At 41.5% G+C, this 18,404-nt stretch overlaps 1 long non-coding RNA gene across 1 annotated transcript in view; it reads right to left on the bottom strand.

The window, feature by feature from the left end:
* Positions 1 to 17,599, bottom strand: part of LOC120993458 — a 69,767-nt gene extending 52,168 nt beyond the window's left edge. The window contains exon 1 of the long non-coding RNA XR_005777268.1: positions 17,476 to 17,599. This is a non-coding gene — a long non-coding RNA (uncharacterized LOC120993458). The remainder of the gene's footprint in view (positions 1 to 17,475) is intronic.
* Positions 17,600 to 18,404: the final 805 nt, after the last annotated feature.

Genomic DNA, 18,404 nt, shown 5'->3' with positions numbered 1-18,404 from the left:
GTCAATGGATCCGCAAAAAACGGAAGACATTCGTATGTCATTACGTATGTCATCCGTTTTATGCGGATTCCGTTCCTGGAAATTAGGCTTCCTCCCCAGTATTATGTGACCAGTGCAGCCCCCCTCCCTCTATATTCATTGGTGGCCAGTGCGGCAGTGCGGATTCCCAGTAAAGTTTTCTACAGATCTGATTTTTCACTTCGTGAAAAACTCAGATCCGACAGTATATTCTAACACAGAGGCGTTCCCATGGTGATGGGGACGCTTCTAGTTAGAATATACTGAGAACGATGTACATGACTGCCCCCTGCTGCCTGGCAACACCCGATCTCTTACAGGGGGCTGTGATCTGCACAATTAACCCCTCAGGTGCTGCGCCTGAGGGGTTAATTGTGCATATCATAGCCCCCTATAAGAGATCAGGGGCTGCCAGGCAGCAGGGGGCAGACCCCCCTCCCTCCCCAGTATTAAATGTGCCCAGTGCGGTCTGACCTCTCTCCCCCCCCCATCATTGGTGGCCAGTGCGGATTCCCAGTATTAATAAATGTGCCCAGTGCGGTCTCACCTCTCCCCCCCCCCCCCCCATCATCATCGGTGGCCAGTGCGGATTCCCAGTATTAATAAATGTGCCCAGTGCGGTCTCACCTCTCCCCCCCCCCCCATCATTGGTGGCCAGTGCGGATTCCAAGTATTAATAAATGTGCCCAGTGCGGTCTCACCTCTTCCCCCCCCCCCCATCATTGGTGGCAGCGGAGAGTACCGATCGGAGTCCCAGTTTAAATCGCTGGGGCTCCGATTGGTTACCATGGCAGCCAAGACGCTATTGCAGTCTTGGCTGCCATGGTTACTTAGCAATAAATACAAGCATTATACTTACCTGCGACTGCGAGCTGCGATGTGTGTCCGGCCGGGAGCTCCTCCTACTTGTAAGTGACAGGTCTGTGCTAAAAGCAATGTGCCGCACAGACCTTTCACTTACAAGTAGGAGGAGCTCCCGGCCGGTCAGACATCGCAGCTCGCAGTCGCAGGTAAGTATAATGCTTGTATTTATTGCTAAGTAACCATGGCAGCCAAGACTGCAATAGCGTCTTGGCTGCCATGGTAACCGATCGGAGCCCCAGCGATTTAAACTGGGACTCCGATCGGTACTCTCCGCTGCCACCAATGATGGGGGGGGGGAGAGGTGAGACCGCACTGGGCACATTTATTAATACTGGGAATCCGCACTGGCCACCAATGATGGGGGGGGGGGGGAGAGGTGAGACCGCACTGGGCACATTTATTAATACTGGGAATCCGCACTGCCACCAATGATGGGGGGGGGGGGGAGGTGAGACCGCACTGGGCACATTTATTAATACTGGGAATCCGCACTGCCACCAATGATGGGGGGGGGGGGGGAGAGGTGAGACCGCACTAGTCACATTTAATACAGGGGAGGGAGGGGGTCTGCCCCCTCCTGCCTGGCAGCACCTGATCTCTCACAGGGGGCTATGATTCGCACAATAATTGTGCGGATCACAGCCCCCTGTAAGAGATCGGGTGCTGCCAGGCAGCAGGGGGCAGTCATGTACACCGTTCTCAGTATATTCTAACTAGAAGCGTCCCCATCACCATGGGAACGCCTCTGTGTTAGAATATACTGTCGGATTTGAGTTTTCACATGTTTCCGTTTTTTGCGGATCCGCAAAAAACGGATGACATACGGAAACATTTTCAGGAACAACGGATCCGCAAAAAACGGACCGAAAATCGGGATGTAGAAAAATACGGACGTGTGAATGTAGCCTTAAAGTCACACTGGTCAGAGTTGCAAAAAATGGCCAAGTCCTTAAGGTGAAATAGGGCTGAGTCCTTAAGGGGTTAATTAGCTTGTCCATCCTCAACTACTAATCTTGTAAGTCTCCAGATTGTTTGAAGTTCTCTGTCAGAGAAGTGCTAGAACTTTTTGAAATTAATTTTGTTTCCGACTCACCAAATTTTTCTAAAAAGTCAATGTGTGGCCAAATCGTTTGTAGATAAATCAAAAGTGTTCTAGCTGGCCTGAAAATTGATATATGACACTCTGAAGTCAACTAGGACTCATATTCTTAATATCTAGTTTTTTTCATGAATGTAAGCTTTTTCTCTGCTCACCCATAGACCCTCCCCCCCCCCTGCTTGCCCCTTTTTAAGCTCTTTTAAGCGGCTCCGTCACCAGGATCAACCCAGACATGCAGGCTGGTAGAGCTCATCATGCTGAATAAAACAATACCTTTCTTTGGTTTGTATGCTAGACAGCTGCAGAAAAATCTGTATTTTATTCATATGCAAATGAGAAGTTCAAGTACTAGGAGGCGGAGCTTAATCCTTTGTGCAGTGCTTTGTAACACCCCCTGTGCTCTGTACACTCCCCTATCCCATTCATTGACAGGGCTGGACATGAGGGCAGAGCTGAGTCCTAGCATCTACATATCATATACTCTATGTACTATAGCTTCACCACACTGAAATATGCTTAGAAAGCTAATATACATATTATTGCTTTATTCACAAGCACATTATATGATGATAAACTAGTAATATGTGTTATCTTATAAACACCGAAAAAAGATGCATTTCTATGTGGTAAAGCTATAGCTTTGTGGTAAATACTTGGTCTTGCCTATAGAGATCCCAGGTTTGAATCCTGGGAAAAACCTACATGAACTTTTTTTTCTGTTTTTGTATCTCTCTCATTTAAAGGGCTTCTGTCACCCCACTAAACTCTTTTTTTTTTTGTGTACTTATAATCCCTATCCTGCGATATATCTATACATTATGCTATTAATCATTTTCGTTCAGTAGATATGTCAAAAAATGTACTTTTATAATATGCTAATTACCTGTCTAGCATTTCAAAAATCGCGCGCCTGTGTTGATTCGGCGCAGGCGCTCCGAGAGAAGGAGGCTCGCCTTCTCACCACTCCCTCAGTGCGCCTGCGCCGATGACGTCTTCTCTTTCGGTAATAACATAATGTATAGATATATTGCAGGATAGGGATTATAAGTACACCAAAAAAAAATATGAGTTTAGTAGGGTGACAGAACCCCTTTAACCGCTTCAGGACCCTGCCATTTTTCACCTTAAGGACCAGGCCATTTTTTGCAAATCTGGCATGTGTCCCTTTATGTGGTGATAACTTTAAAACGCTTTTACTTATCCAGGCCATTCTGAGATTGTTTACTCGTCACATATTGTACTTCATGACAGTGTTAAAATTTAGTCAAAAAAAAATATTTTTATTTATTAAAAAAATCCAAATTTACTAAAAAATTGGAAAAATTAGCAAATTTACAAATTTCAATTTCTCAACTTTTATAATAGATAGTAATGCCTACAAAAATAGTTATTCCTTTACATTCCCCATATATCTACTTCATGTCTGGATCATTTTGTGAATGCCATTTTATTTTTTGGGGACGTTAGAAGGCTTAAAAGTTTAGAAGCAAATCTTGAAATTTTTCAGAAAATTTACAAAACTCATTTTTTAAGGACCAGTTCAGGTCTGAAGCCACTTTGTGAGGCTTAAATAATAGAAACCACCCCAAAATTACCCCATTTTAGAAACTACACCCTTCAAGGTATTCAAAACTGATTTTAAAAACTTTGTTAACCCTTTAGGCGTTCCACAAGAATTAATGGAAAATAGAGATAAAATTTCAAAATTTCACTTTTTTGGCAAATTTTCCATTTGAATCCATTTTTTCCAGTTACAAAGCAAGAGTTAATAGCCAAACAAAACTTAATATTTATGGCATTGATTCTGTAGTTTGCTCGGGGCCCTTATTGTTTAAGGGGCCCCCTGCTTCAGTGCTGCTGTTCAGCTGAACGTCTGAGGAAGCAAACCTGTGGACAGTTTAACAGCTGCACTTTACAATGCAGTGTACAGTGTCCTCCCTCACATATAAGAGAAATAATTACCCTAGTGCTGACAGGACCTGCCATAATGTCAGAAGCAGGAGGTGGAGCTCAGCAGAGAAGTTGGGATGAAGGACCTGTGATGACCTCACCTTTATGTGACCAGAACAGGAGGCAGAGCTCATCAGTGCAATAAAGTAATGAAGAAGAAGACCAGCCATGCATGTGAAGAAGTATGGATTCAATGTAAGTGCATGGGAAATGTTGGGAGTTGTAGTCCTCTCCTCTTATGCCTCCTGTTATGTAATATCAGAGTACATTACAAGATGAGGTATGAGGAGAGGACTACAACTTCCAGCATGTCCAGCTTGTTATGTAATATCAGAGTACATTACAAGAGGAGGCATAAGAGGAGAGGTCTACAACTCTCAGCATGTCCAGGCCATTATTATATAATATCAGGGTACATTACAACTCCCTGGATATGCTGGGAGTTGTATACCTCCTCTTATAATGTACTCTGATATTACATAATAACTACTTGGACATGCTGGGAGTTGTAGTCTTCTCTTATACCTCCTCTTGTAATGTACTCTGATATTACATTATAACGGCTTGGACATGCTGGGAGTTATAGTCCATCCTCTTATACGTTCCCCTGTAATGTGCTCTGATATTCAATAATAATGGCTTAGACATGCTGGGAGTTATAGTCCTTTCCTGTTATACCTCCTGCAGTAATGTGCTCTGAATTAGGGCTGGAACGATGGATAGGGGAGGTTAGTCATCTGCCTAGGGCGCCACTTCGCAAGTCTCAGGCCGCTAGGCCTCAAGCCTGTGAGGAATTAGAACAGAGCAAGAAGCCACAATGACCTCACTGCAACCTCCTGCATGATGACATCATCACGTGAGACCCGGAGTAGGAGTGGTGATGTCATTGGAACCGCATGCATCAGGACCCAGCAACACAAGCAACAGACAAAACTGTGGTCTGCATCGCAGACAGCGGCGGATGGAAGGGAGAGAGGCGTTTTGTTTTGTTTTTAATACTAAATGTCCACACTGCTGGGGGCACCAGGAATGGGGAAAAGGAGATCATTATATATACTTGGCACTACTGGGCATTAAATACATACTGGCACTATGGTGAAACATGGTGTTTTTTTCCTATTGATGACCTATCCTAAGGATCGGCGGGGGTCTGACACCCGACACTCCCGACAATCAGCTGTTTGAGGCGATGCCGTGCACTGTGCGCATGTGCCATCTCCCTCCTCTCTTCCTGCTCTGCTGCTGTATGTCTATGGGACAGCAGCAGTGAACAGCACGCGCCGATTCCTCAAACAGCTGATCCGCGGGGGTGTCGGATGTCACACTGTGTTTTTAGCACATTATTACAAGATGTGGGCCCTCCCTTTTGATTTTGCCCAGGGCCATATTTTGGCTAAAACCAGCCCTGCTGGTGCTGCTACTGCTACTCTTACATTTACCAGATATTTTATGAGGCACATATGAAAAGTCACATGTTGGGTACAAAGATTATTAAATGGTACTAGAAAAACTGCAAGTTTTTTTTCTGTTAAAAACACGCTGCACACTGCTATTGACAATTTACAATGGTAATCATGCAGTTTTTGCAGTAAAATGCTTTCAATAACACAGGTATAATAATGCTGTTTTTTTGTAAAATGCATATGCTGTAACTAAATCGTATCTTGAAGTAATACAACACATTTAAGTGTTATGGTATAGGGTAAAATCGTGCAGTTTTGGCAGTAGAACACAAATACTAATATGGGTATATTAATGCACTTCAGCACCCTGAAAATGTCCAATTACAAATGGTAAATTGAGGTTTTTAGAAAAAAAGAGGGGGCAATTGCTCAGCGTTTGCATCAGAATATATGCTATTGTGGTGCTGGAGATAAGGCTATGAACTTTAGAAACCTGAGGTTTTAACAAAATAAAGCTGTCTGGCTGTCCTTATATAAAAAATAATAATAGTTTGTTGTAGGATAGAACTTTCCAGCAAACTGTATGAACTATCAAACAACTCAGAGTTACCAGTCCCTCACTCAGGGGCAGACTGGAAACTTAAAGTGGCCCTGGAAAAAAACTAAAAGTGTCCTCATGTTGTAGGCAGGTCCAAATTGACATAAGGCAGGGTCAATATAAGTAGGCAGGGCCAACATAACTTGGCAGGGCCAGCAGTACTATAGAGCAGCACAAAATACTGCCCCAGCAGAACCAAATGCACCATGCATCACAAAATGATGCTGCAACATTCAGAGTCCAGAGTTGAATGCAGGAGGGCACTTTCTTCTGTCAGCCAGTTGCATAAGTACCAGATGCTCCTAGCATTAATTAATGCTGAGAGCATCACATTGCTATCGACCTGGCTTATGTCCACAACCAAGGCCTTGGTTGGCCCTCTGGGCATCGGACCACCAGAGAAATTTCCCTGTATGGTCTATGGCCAGTCCACCCCTGCGCTCACTCTCTATAATATGTTTCCATGAAAAAAAAAAACTAAAATCTACACAATTATATGTCCCTATATTGTCCCTAGTACAGCCAGATTACTGGCTTATGTCTGTAATAAGTTTTTATCAGACACAGCCAAGACACCTGATCTCAGGTCGCAAGTTGAACACAGCAAAAGGACCTGCCTCAATCCTGGCCCTGATTGAACGGCCCTCAATCCCAGCACACCACCCCCATCATGTGATCCTGCATTTTTAACCTTCCTATCATTTTCCCCATTCATTTTCACAGTAAAATGGTGCTGGTGCCTTTATTTGCATAATTCTTTCTAAACGAATCCCCCAAACTTCACATTTCTCTAAATTCTACCATAATAATTCTTTGCCACCTATCTACTTGTGAAAATTGTATGTGTGCTATAATACACCTACCAAATTTAAAAGTGTAGTTATCTCTATTTTCATACTGTATGTCTTCTATCCTCTAGGTACTGCACTAGGACTTGGAAGGCTGCCATTAGTGCTCTTAGTTTTAAAATAATGTCACTGTGTTTTTTTTACAGAATCTCTTAAATTTATTTTCATCTTTATGATGGGTAGCCCATATAATGGAGAGATGGACTTTTTTTTTGCTAATTTTAAAAACATAAAACATTATGTCAAATATAATCAAAGAAAATAAAAGTTAAATATTACTAGATTGGTAGACACCTTAACTCACATTTCAATATTTTATTCCTATGGTACATAAGTGGGCCATGTATTGCTATAAAAAGATTCGTATGCAAAGGTGCAGGCAGATACCATCACATTATTTCACCATGTGCATAATTAGCAATTACTATATGCCCATTTGCCTTAGGTAATATGTCAAATTTAACCAAGGTACTCTGTTTTATGTGTCAGACACTTTACAGTCATATACTGTGCTATAGTTAAGATCTCTTGTGCCCACAGTGCCCTTGTCATACTAGTCGCATTCTTCCTCCAGATTTTGCTAGTTTGGCCCTGTATGTTTTAGAGCATCAATACATTATGTATTCCACATGCACCCCAACAGCTGTATCCTAAACTGTGTCAATGGATTCCCAAGCAGTGATGTGTCAGACTAAGAAAGTAACTTCAGTCCCAGATCCTTTTATCCCTTACTTATTGTGTGCCTTCCAGCATTAAACCGCTAAGCTCCGATACATTTCCAAGACTCCGCAGCTTCCTCTAATTAGAGAAAGTAGAACGTAAAGAATCCTGCCCTCACATGTCTGATGTATCATCCCACATCCACTGCCCTCTAACCCACCCTGATATGGCAGAGTGGGGACGTGCTTTGGATTGTGCTAAATTAATTTGCAGGTCTAAGCAGTGATACGAAGCTGAGAAATGGTAGAAATGTATTTGTATGGAGTAACTGTGGCAGAATATATCACATACCAGCAGTACAAATATTTCAACATAATGGAAACCCTGGAGAATATGCCTAATGTAATGCTCCCTATTTTGGTTAATGTGGCACTAAGGCTGATACACTAGAAGATATAATTCACAAATAACATTATTTTGGCCATTATAACTGGACATAGGTAAGATAAAGTAGGGATCTTGGGGCAGATATTTTTCTGGACCTCCTGTCAGTAACCTAAAGAAGAACACAGTAGTCAGCCATAATCATAAATGCTTCTTACAGAACACAAAACATTGCATGTATGAATAATGTGTTGGTGAGCAGAACTGTTGGCTATATACCTGACATGATGTAGGTCTGTCTATGCCACTTATTAAAAGAAAATATACAATGATATCCGTTTGTAAAATAAAACTACATTAACCTAGTGGTAGTTTTTCTAAGGGGTTGTCCAAATGTTACTATTGATGGCCTATCCTCAGAATTTGCTATCAATAACTGATTAGCTGGGGTCCAACACCCATCGATCAACTATTTCTAGGTAGCTGCAGTGACAGAAGCTGGCACAGGAACTATACGGATCTAACTGTTGTCTAGTGGAGGTAGCTGGTTACTGCAGCGCTTATCCCCTTCACTTCAGTGGGAGCAGCACTACAGTTACCAGCTCCATCCACTACCTAATGGACGATGGTGTGTAATTCCAGTGCCAACTTCCAGGCCCTCAATGGTAAAATCATATTTTGATGTAGTTAATGCTTCACTCAGATTTAATATTACGCAGATATATACTGTACTAGCAGAAGGACCCGGCTGCGCGCGGGTATATTTCATCTATTTCATTTAATGTTTCTGTGTGTCGTTAAAAGATATCGACAGTATCCCCCATAACACTGAACTCTACAGTACCCCGCCCCTTTAACAGTGAACTTCACAGTCCCCCACCCCTTAACACTAACTGTGCCCTGCCACTTTAAAATGGGACCGATTGCAATCACCTGCTGTAACTGACAGCCAACATTGCACTGTAGAGGTCAGCTTCAGAGATAACCTTTATTTTGGTTGTTCCCCTAGTGGGACAAAAAAATTATTAACCTTTCGTGAAAGAAAAAAAAAAACATACCCTTTGCCATCAAATGAAACTGATTTTATTTTTAAAAAATAGCATCATTTATATTACTATTTATTATTATTAAAGTGCCATTTATTCCATGGCGCTGTACATATGATAAGCGGTGCACATACATAATACAGACAATTGCACTAAGCATGAACAAGACGACTTACAGACTGGTACAGAAGGAGAGAGGGCCCTGCCCACAAGGGCTTACAATCTACAAGGTATGGAGGAAGGACACAGTAGGGATATATATCGCTATAACCAGGGACGTTGCTAGGGTCTCAAAAGATCTGGGACCCAAGCTCCAATGAAAATGGCCCAGTTCTCTAAGTCAAACACCGCATTTTGCTGTACTTGCTATACAGCAGCACATACCTGTCACATTCAGGGCCTCCCAGGTGATGTCTCCTCTGATGTAGATCTTCTCTGTCATCATCTTCTCCATTCAGTCCAGACAACTTCTTTCAGCCGCCTTGTCTCTGCAGAGTGTGACACACAGGCATCTTAGCTTCCTCACGTTTTTATCATCATCCCCCAACCTGGAGTCCCCACAGTGTTATCCTGCTGCTCGTTGTGCTCCCAAATACCCCCAAATACTATCCTGAAGAAAAATGAGTGCCCCCATAGTAATAGTGCTACCACCAATATTAATTCCCTTCTAGAATGCCCTCATTAGTAATACTAAGCCCTACAGTGATAATGCTCACCAAGAATGCCCCCATTAGCAATACTGCCCCCTACAGTGCCCCAACCATGATAACGCTCCCCAAGAGTGCCCCCATTAGAGGAGCCCTCCAGTATTAATAATACCCTCACAGAGCCCCCAGTAGAAATATGGCCCCCTATTGTTCCCCCAGTGGTAAGAAAGCTTTTATCAGACCCCTCAGTAGTAATAAAGCCCCCATAGTGCTCTTAGTAGAAATAAGGCAGATCTATAAGTCCATCCTATAGAGCCCCCAGTAGTAATAAGAACACCTATAATGTCCCCTGAATTAGCGGTGCCCCCTGTATTTATATTGCTCCCTCCACCATACAGTCCAATATAAATAACATCACACCATCTCTCCTGCCCCCTCCAAAATATAGTCCTATGTAAATAACATCACTCCCCTACCTTCAGCCCCTCCAACATACAGCCCCATGTAAATAACACTATTTCCCTCCCTCCTCCATAGAGTCCCATGTAAATAACATCACCCCCTCCCCAGCCACCTCCCACATACAGTTCCATGTAAATAACATTCCTCCCTTCAGCCCTAACATACAGTCCCAGTTAAATAACCACAACTCCCAGCATTCATCTGCTTCTCCCTTCACTTACCTCTCCTGATGTAGCGGACATCACCTCAGCTTCTTCCCCCTGGTCTTCTCCTCTTCACTGCCATCCTCTCCTGCACTGGTCACATGATGGTGACTTCATCGCAGGTCCTTCTCAACCACTGCCTGTTTTACTGGTCATATGACCTGTGATGTCACCACAGGTCCTTCAGATCTTCCACTGCATTAGATTCAATTGTATTGCCGTCCTGAGGACATCAATACAGTTGTATCTAGCAGGCAGACAGGACATTCGGGGCCTGGGACAAAACATCAGGGGCCCAGGCCCTGAATGTTTTAACCTAGCAACGCCCCAGGCTATAACCATACATAACACACTGAAAATGTTATGTATCCCATAATTAATGTTGTGTCTACATACGTCAGTTGTGTAGTTGTGTCCAGTAGTTTTATGCTGGAGCTGGACATAACTGATGATATTTGTGTGCATTTTGTGCATCGGACCAATGGCCATAGCCTAACAGCACAGTACAGACAAACTATACCTTCTACATATTTCTGCCTGCTGCTGGGAGACATCCAGCATTGAAACTGATGCACAAAATTCCAGAAACAACCCATAAAAACCCTAAAAAAAACATAGGATCAGTTCTAGCATCAGATTGCTTCCAACGTTTCTGTACCACGCCAGAGGAAACTACAATGGATATATAAGAACCCTTACTACCAAAAATGACAGACGCCACTCAATAAAAAAATAAAATAAAATAAAAAAAGCTCAATGTTGGACTAAAGGAAAACTCCTCTAACATCACACAGTCTCAAAGGGATTGTGACACAAAACATATTCTACATTTTCAAACCAGCACCTGGATCTGAATACTTTTGTAATTACATGTAATTAAAAATTTAGTATAGTCAGTGAACTATTCAATAAAATGTTTCTGTATAGCGCCACCTGCTGTTTGTTCTTTTCCTTCTTTTTTTTTTGTCCGTCTCACTGAGTTGGTCGAACTTGCTCAGTTTAAATTTTCAACTGCCACCAGCCATATGTTCTGTTAGAAGCTGTGGCAGTTACAGGGAGAGGCCTGCAGCAGAAAGAACATGCCCCCTGAGCTGCCAGGCTGAAGATATTCTAGCAGAGGGATTGGAGCAGTGAATTTGGAGATCTCTGGACCCATGTGAGGCACAGGGATGGTTCTAGCTTTTTTAAAAAATGTATTATCATGTACTATATGATTTCTAATTTTCATTTTTTACATCAATCATGGGATATCCCCTTTAATGGATTAACACCAGTTCTACTTTGCCATATCTTCATGAATAGCCCATAAAGCAGTGATGGCGGACCTTTTAGAGGCCGAGTGCCCACATTGCAACCCAAAACCAATTTATTTATCACAAAGTGCCAACACAGCAATGTAACCTGAACACTACAGTCCCATATAGTATATCTTCCATGTACTTTATCATTTAGCTATAATATCCTGCCTACATTCAGTGCACTGCCTGTGCTGTTCATAGTGCGCCCTGTGCTGAAGAATGGCAGGAGAAGTCTAAGGCATATTGGAACACCATAGACTTTTTCCAGGGCGCGGGTGCCCACAGAGAGGGCTCTGAATGCCGCCTCCGGCACCCATGCCATAGGTTCGCCACCACTTTGTCTGCGTTGGACACAACTATGTGCACCACTTCAGCCTCCACAGCTCAGGCCAGATGTATCACAACTGGTGCCTCCAGATACAAAACTGTCCCCATAGGATACTATGAGAGATCTATTTTGTCATCAGTTTTCTTTTGGAGCTTTTGCACTATGTTAAAGGGAAATGACACTGGAGGGCTTTTTTGAATTTTGGAAAAAGGTACCATGCAGGGAGGGCTGTGATAAGAAGGCACCTGTATGACAGGTTGGTTCCACCTGGCATAATGCTTGTGCTATAATCCAGAATCAGATTTTTTGGACATTTATCTGGGCTATGCCACATTTTACTAACATGACCTAGAACAGTTTTGTATATGTCACCTGAATTGATCCCTACCACAGATACATCTACCTATTTCTGTCTAGAGTCTCCACCAGTCAGCCTGGTGACTAAATGGAACTTGGACAATCTATCCTCCTGTCCATTCTATGTATATGACTGTATTGACAACTTTTTCATCCTGATGCCATTGTTTTAATCTAACAAGAAAACATAGTTCCTGCCACCAAAATTTCAAGGAAAGAATTAAGTGCAGCTTTAAATGTGTGAGGGAGCTGCAGATTACTTTTGGCTATCCAATTTTATCAGGATTTATGGTCATTTGTGCTGCTCCTCCCCAGGGAAATAAGGCTTTGATGAATGTAATCCCAGGCTGGGGTCTGCCACATGCCCCTCTCCCCCGAGAAGAGCAGAGCTGGCAGACAAAGAGCAGTCACTGCTCACCCTGCACCCCCATTTTACACGGATGAGGGGGCTCCCTGCCAGTGCATTACACACACAATGATACAGCATGCTACAAAGCTGTACAGTATTGATTGTCCTCCCTTTATAACTCCTGTACTGTATGCAGAATAAAGCCAGGCAAGTGCATAACCATCCCCCACACCTTACCACATAGAGGAACACTGCAACAGCATCTTCAGGATTCCCAGCATTTTCATTTCTCATTTCATTTTGTCCTTTCTTTATCTTATGTCACTTGTCATTTACACGCCTTTGTTGTTATCCTTATTGCTACATTATTATAATATGATATATTATTCAAAAATAAACACTAGTATTATTATTATAAATTATTTTATTATTACAAATATTAACATATAAAAATAAACAATATTAAAATAGTACTGAAAGATTTATTTAAAAAATCGTCTTAACCTATACACATTAAATTTGGATGTGTGTGTGTGTTTAGCATTTATTTCCTATGTGTGTGTGTGTGTCTGAGTGTGAATATATATCTGGGGCTTTGGAGGTACATGGGTTGTGTGTGGGTGTGGATATCTATGTGTGCATGTCACAGTCCCTGCTTGCTTTTATGCTGCCAGCCATTGAGATATAAAACCAGCCATGGGAAGCTGTGCACTCTTTATTTGAGCTCTCTTTGTTCCCCTTGGCAGGCCAGGTCGCTGGATGCTCTTCTCATTGAATCCTCCAGCAGCAGAATACAAAGTGCACAGACCTGACTATTAAGCTCACTCGCCCACTCTGAGATTTTACAAAAGCCTAAGCCCCCTCTGTACTGCAAACACGTCTATGAAGTTACTGAGCTGTCCCGACACCAGAGATTGGGGAAGGGGCTTATCCCATGCAGGATAAATGATTGCGAAAATTACTATCTGGTACTGCATGGCTTTTTATCATTGGTAATAAAATATTATAGAATTACCAGGAGATATTGAGTGCACCAGATGTGTCATCTACTTCATGTCTAGTATTTTCCAATCTTCTGTCCATATATTCATTTATATTCCTATATCATAGCACTCATCTACCTACCTACCATGGATGTAACTACAATTCATAGGTCCCCATAGCAAAATAAGATGGGGCTCCCACCACCTAGAGTAAGAAAATTAAAACAGCACAAGTAGCAAGAATTAAAGATATGTGACATGTATAATAGCACCAGAATACCCACATCATTGCAAAAAGCCAGCATATTGTTATTTCCCCACCCAAAAAAAGAAAACTCTGGGCGCCATAGCGAGTACTATGGTAGCTATGGCTAAATCTACACCCATGCTACATACAGTATGTATCCATTTACCTATTTCTCTATTCTTTATCCATCTATGTACATAGCCTCCTTTCAGAAACATCATGTATAGGTTATAAATAATCACTCATTACAATAAATAGTATTTTAAGGAATTCCCAGGCTTTGTGGCTCATCTAGCTGGAGTTACTCTTTAGCCGGCAAATTCATTACAATATGTAGTGTAGTGAGAAAGGATTTAGAAGCAATGTATTCACTCCTCCAGGGAGAAAGTCTATTAATCTTGTGTGGAAAGGCCGGCCTCCAATCAATCATTGTGTGTGTGCTATATGACTGCTTCCCTGCCTATTACTACCGGCGAGTCTACAGTAGAATGAATATATACAGTATATATATATATATATATATATATATATATAGTCGATCTATATACTTTGGAGACTTGGGCCGATGTGATCTGCTACAAAATATCGTCTTGAATTTATAAACAGAACATTACATATCCCTATACGGTGGTTTTATTGACTTGAAGATGTCCCACTGTGCTCTAGGAGTCCTGCAACTTTGGTTCTCTACATTTTATGAAAGCCCCTTGCAGGGGCCAAGGCAGTCATTCAATCTCTAAAATGACCCCAGTCCCTTATCACTACAGCATACAAAGTGACTTGTCCTCTCACACAACATCAACTACAAATATAGCATAATTTCCTATGTACCTTTGCACAAGGAAAGCCAACTGTGGGATTCATCCTATACACATGTTCTAGATTATATATATATATATATATATATATATATATATATATCAGTGCATTCTGCAGGAATTGTGTATCTACTGTCTAGTCCAAGGTGTATCTTCTTACTGTATTAATTAAACTTATTAATATATTAATTAAACTCGGGGAGCACTAAATGTATTAAATAGCTCACTACAGGTGTCTGTGTGACAACATAGTATTCTATATATGTGCCTATGAAGAAAGAGAAAGAAAGAAAGGAAGGCCTATGAAGAAAGAGAGAGAAAGAAAGAAAGAAAGAAAGAAAGAAAGAAAGAAAGAAAGAAAGAAAGAAAGAAAGAAAGAAAGAAAGAAAGAAAGAAAGAAAGAAAGAAAGAAAGATTACAGACACTAAAGAGTCCTCTTCTCCCCAGGTTACCTTCAGTAGACATTATTAAAGAAGGTCACTACTCTGTATCACATCGTCTTCATTGGGCCGTATTTATAGGATATTAGAGACTATTTCAGAACCTCTGCATGTAACATTATAGTAAGCTTAGGTTCTATAGATGTATCTTTACATACATTAATGAATCTTGGGATTATGAAGCTAAATACTTGCGTGGTACACAAGCTATAAGTATGGTGGGAATATGCCATGGATGTACATCGAAATAGTGACAGAAGTTGTGGGAACCTTATATTATTTCTCTAAAATATAAAGGAATAAACCATTAAAATTATATTTGAAATCATTTGGGAGATCTATATGTATCGCTATATAACATGAAAGAAATCAAACCATTCAGAAGGAGTGAATTCCAGCCCTAATTGTAAATGGCTACTTGATTAGTTGTAATTAGTATCAGCCAATAATCGATTGTAAACGTATGCTCACAGTGACAGCCATTTAATTGTGGGGCAAGTGATGACATCAATGCAAGATTTTTTTTTTAACGATTTTCTGCCTCTTCTACAAAACTTTTTTTTTTTTTTTTTACTTCATTAGCCATCTCCAGCTTAGATCTGCCTGTATATTTTGATATAAAGGACAATTCAAGGGTGTTCTAAATATGATGGGAAAGAGTATATATATATATATATATATATATATATATATATATATATATATATATATATATTCACTAATTATGTAAATCCTTTACTAAATTTCTAAATCTTGCTAAACATCCATAAACTAATCTCATAAACTATTCTCATAAAGTAATATTCTCTTCCTGTTTGTATCCTTTTATGTTCCCTCCAGTGAAGCTGCGATGCCCTAAATTCTGGCGTCCCTCTCCAGTGAATGCACTGCACAAATGTGCTTACACAGTTACTGAATGACATCATCAGCATTGCTCACCTATTCAAACATGAATGTAAATCCTAATTAAAATCTCCTTATCATAATACAATACTATACACTATAACACACATAACACTTATCGAAGTAAAAAAAAAGATGATATGCCACAACATCCTTGTATAGCAATTATATGGTCCATAGCAACTAAATAGCAACCAAAAATAGTTCTAAAAACCTGACACTTCTTAATGCTAATCCAGCCAGTACTCGGTGGGTTAGTAAGGAGTTAATGGTGAAGGAATGATCCCCAGCTTCTCCCAGAAGCTTAACAATAAGTGAATAGATAAGTCATCTGCCTGTGTATATTTACTTACCAGCTGCGCCCCCTGCCGGACAATATCCCTTTAACTGTACTCTAAAAAGTTTATTTTGCTCAGCATGCCGTATCATATAAAATTAGAGAACAACCCAATAAAATCACTTGGTGCGTTTTATAAGAGAGACAAGTATATATAAATAAAAATCTAGCACAGTATACAGCTTCTGTTAGCAAGTGAAAAGTCTTCTGTCCCTGCTCCCTGAGGCTGCTTCAAAGCTGAGCTCTTTTATCTAAAGCCCAGTGCACAAATATATAGCTTAATGTGGCTAGTGTTCCTCCTTTTCTTTCCTCTCTATGGCAACCGGAATGCTCTGCTCAGAAATGTTCCCTGTCAGGAAAACAAATGATCTTCAGGGAGCTGCTGTAGATGGCATCTGTTGCATTGGGGCACACAGAGTTAATCCCTCTTAAAGAGATCCTCTAAGGGTGCATGAAAGGAGTGCAAAAGAAATGGGGGTCACAGGGTGTAACCAGGTATCAGCTCCTGGTACCTTCACTTTCTCTAAGTTTCATGACTGCATGGGCAGATATATAAAGGACTATATATATATATATACACAAATAATAATAATAATAATAATAATAATGAATAATAATAAAATAATACTAATAATACATTTTGGCTTCTTATTTCAATCCTCCTCCTCCTGACTCATGCTGCCAGGGCCTCTAACGTCATTTTCTTCCTTTGACTGTCAGATATTCATTTTCTGGAGATTAAACTGAGAACCCCCTCCCCCCTCCACCATATAAAGGAGATGGATCCCAGCTCTGTATCAGTTTACTAGATAAAACACTCATTTCCACCAGAAACCCTTAAAGCAACCACTGTAAACATCCCATCACAATCGTTTTGTTAGAGAAGAACCTGCACCTAAACTGCTCTACTGGGAAGGAAGGGGGGGGGGGGGTCCAGTACCCCAACAACAAACCTTCATATTCCTCACAGAGACTCCCACCTCATGCCACAGATCTCCACCCATATTTCCACCACCCGTTAGAAGAAATACTAACTATAGTCCTCCCAAAAAAAAGACCAATAACGCATCAATTGTATCCAGAATGATCAATATTTACATTAAAGTCTCCAGAATGATCAATATTTACAGTAAAGTCTCCAGAATGATCAATATTTACAGTAAAGTCTCCAGAATGATCAATATTTACAGTGAAGTCTCCCCTCAGCCCAGAGAGAACAGACAGGACACTTACCAGCAGATGCCTCTGGTGATTACCAATCAATACCTGAATGATCTGGGGCCCTTTCTAGCTCTAGTGGGTGATGATAGAACAGGGCTCCTGTGCTCTCCAGCGAAACGAGCCTGCTCAGGTCCCCCCATGCACTGACTCCTCGAAGACAAGCTCTCCACTAGTCTATTATTTTCTCCAAAATATATGAAAATTTATGCAAATGAAAATCAGCACTAACTGTTCTCCCCTTGTTATACTTTAGCTTGTTTTTTTTTGTTTTTTTTGCAGACAAAACAATGGCATTGTATGAAGGAGGGGGAGGGGAGGGATGGCAGTACCTATAGGTATTGATACATAGGGTATGCTCAGGTCTGGCCTCCTGGATGCTGAGGATGGTGGAGGTGGAAGGTGAATGTGTTTGCTGAGCTGCGATCACGTTGCCGGGGGCCACCTGAGACGCCTTGAGAAAGCTTGTACTGTGAAATTCATAGCAGTCATTTAGACAGAATCCTCAGTGTATATTAATGAAAGGCGGCCCCATGGCACGGCTCCTATCCTCCCCATTCAGTGTAAACAAAACCACGAGACTCGCTCGCTTTCTTGAGCCGGATCCAAGCAAAATCGGCTGGAAAGGAAAACATGGGGTCTGGCAGCGACTCTAGAACCGCCTGCACCTGGAGATCTCGGCTCCATTCAATGCGATCTGTGTTATATGTCGGCTCCAGAGCCCGCGCCACCCGGGGAACAACAGCCCGTTGTGTGCCCACCTCTTATCACCCATTTACTGCATGTGGGGAGAAGGGGACAGGGGCCCCACTGCAGAGCCACACATATAGATGCCCTGCCCGGGGGAGGGGGCACCTGCTCACTGCATGCCAGCAAAGTGTATATATATAATGAAGATAAATAAGATGTAGACAGGGAGATATATATATATATATATATATATA

Source organism: Bufo bufo, chromosome 3 (genome assembly GCF_905171765.1).
Source record: "Bufo bufo chromosome 3, aBufBuf1.1, whole genome shotgun sequence".
In the NCBI taxonomy this organism is placed as follows: domain Eukaryota; kingdom Metazoa; phylum Chordata; class Amphibia; order Anura; family Bufonidae; genus Bufo; species Bufo bufo.
The sequence above is the reverse complement of the archived record's forward strand: the minus strand, read 5'-3'. Positions and strand labels throughout refer to the sequence as shown.